This window comes from Capsella rubella, unplaced genomic scaffold (genome assembly GCF_000375325.1).
Source record: "Capsella rubella cultivar Monte Gargano unplaced genomic scaffold, Caprub1_0 scaffold_2, whole genome shotgun sequence".
NCBI classification, from domain to species: Eukaryota; Viridiplantae; Streptophyta; class Magnoliopsida; order Brassicales; family Brassicaceae; genus Capsella; species Capsella rubella.
In genome coordinates, this window is record NW_006238922.1 from 261491 (window position 1) to 264122 (window position 2632).

A 2632-nucleotide genomic window follows, 5' to 3' on the forward strand; every position below is an offset into this window, starting at 1 on the left:
ATTTTAAATGAAAGGTAAAGTATTTATACCTGCAACAGTTATTCTAAATGCTCAAAAGAAAATGATGAAGAAAATGTCCTTACATACTTATTTGCTTGATCATTGTAATGACCTGGAAAAAAAAAACTTGAAATAGATCAAATGTATGAATGTAAATGATTAAGAAGAACATATAAGTAAAAAATCAGAAGAAAAAAGATTTAAAACCTGAAGTTTCTAACGAAGGTTTCGAAATACTTCTTTGAATACGACATTAAGTGTTTTCCATTGTGGCTTTCCTTTTGTATCTGTAATAAGCACCTTCAAACCTGCTTTTGATTTCACCCTTGACAATGCAACATATAACTGCCCATGAGAAAACACCGGTCTAGGCAAGTATATACCAACATAAGATAGGGACTGCCCTTGACTCTTGTTGATAGTCATAGCAAATGCAACAGACACCGGAAATTGTCTTCTTCTCATTTTGAAAGGCAATCTCGTATCTGATGGTGTGATCAACATTCTTGGTATTATAACAATTTTCCCAACTTTTGTGCCTGTTAAAATCCGAGTTTGAATAACATGGTCAGCCATTTGCATAATCTGAAGTCTTGTACCATTCATCAAGCCACCATGAGGATCAATATTGCGCATCAACATTATCGGACAACCAATTTTAAGACGAAGTCTATGGTAGGGCAACCCAGAAACCTTGATAGTATTTAGGAAATCAGGAGAATATACCGGATTTTTTTGGGAACGTTTATCTTGAGGGTCGATTGAATCTGAACTTAAATAGATTCGTTCTTCACCTGCAAACAAAATAAATTTTGTTCTCAACGGTTAATTTTTTGCTTTAACTTAATTCATATTACGGATATAAAATTAATAAGTAAAGAAGTACACAGAGATTATACTAACCGTTGAGTGCTGATAACATTAGATCATTTATAGAATTAACATCCTCATTGGTTGGAGCAAGAATAGCTCGTTCTTGGAAAAATTTAACCCAATTACCAAGGTTTAAAGTACAATCATATTCGATTAAATTAATTCTAATAGATAGAAGATATATATTACCTGAGAGTAACCAAGCATCTCAGATATTGTAACCCTAGGGTAGTCAATGCCTTCATTATCATCTTTGGGGAAATAAATCGCTTTATCACCAGAAGAGTTGATTGTCAAAGCCAAGCCATCATTTGGAAGTCTACATTCCAAAAGCATATATCGTTTAAAACCAAAGATAAATTAATGGAATATATAAATGAAAGATATTATTACATACATGCTCTTAAATGATTCCATCTCTTGTATTTGTGGATTGATCAACAGAATGGAAGATTCAAAAGCATTTTCAATGTATCGTGTGTCTGCAATAATATGATACATGAGAAGTTAAAACATATTACAGGAAATAAAGGTATTGAACAGATATGGTAATAAATTAAATGGATTCATGAATCCAATTATTACCTTTGTAAAGATTTTGCTTGACAAATCTCAATAAACAAATGACCATGCCATCATTTGCCTCATGTATTGCCTTGTTAAGCAAGTCAGCATAATTTCCCCATAAAGTACATGAGAGACGAATGTCGCTGTAATAAGATTGTTTTGATTATGAATATTTGATCATATATATTAATGTTACTGATAACGGTTTGATTTTGGAAATATAAGTGATTACTCATTGTCTCTGAGCTGAAACACAATTTTCTTGGTTTCTTTGTTGTTACGATTAAGAATCACTTCAATTCCACCGGAGGAAACAACTTGACCAATAACATCTGTGAAAATATATATAGGACAGATTAGTATAAAACATTTAAAATATAAAACAAACGATAAACAATTTAAAATAAATAATTTTAAAACTTACCAAATAAAATGTTTTTGTCAAGGGTTCCAGCAAGGATATCATCAAACTTGGCGAATGATAAATATTGATCATCAGAAGCCTTTTCAGACTGATTAATTGTAGTACCGTAACGTGTGGTAATCTTGTACTTCAAATGAGAAGGTCGGAACATCCCAGTGCAAGGATGCAAGCCAAAGCTGGTGATTATCTTCCAATCGCCCTCACGCAAACTGTTTGCAAACTTCTTCATATGATCCTTTCTAATAGAAGCTCCCATTTTGTCACCCTATACATTAAAAATAAACTATTATAAACTATATGAACGTTTTATAAATTAAATAAAAGGAAAATAAAAGACATACTTCTTCATCCGCAAGAATCAATTCTATTGATTCACCAGACTTAGCTGAAAACATTCTCCAACTATGAAGAATTTTGACTTCAATACGCCATGAGTTTTTGTAAGGTTTCAAATCTTTGAGTGGTGTGAATGAGAGGGGAAGAGCCATAGACATTTTTGCCGAGTAGGGTTTTTTAGGTTGGGAGAAGAATATGATTGAAAAGTAATCGTAGAAACAAATTTATAGAGTTGTAAATTATTAGTTTTTTAAATGGAAATTACTTGCATTATGGTAATTTTAATTATTTTGAGAGTATAATTAGCAGAATATACTCTAGAAGCAATATTCATTCGAGGATGATTGTGGTTAGAATATCTAATCATTTTTTTGAAATTAACGATTGTGATTTTTTGTTCGCAATTGTAGACTGCGTCCCGACCCATAAGAG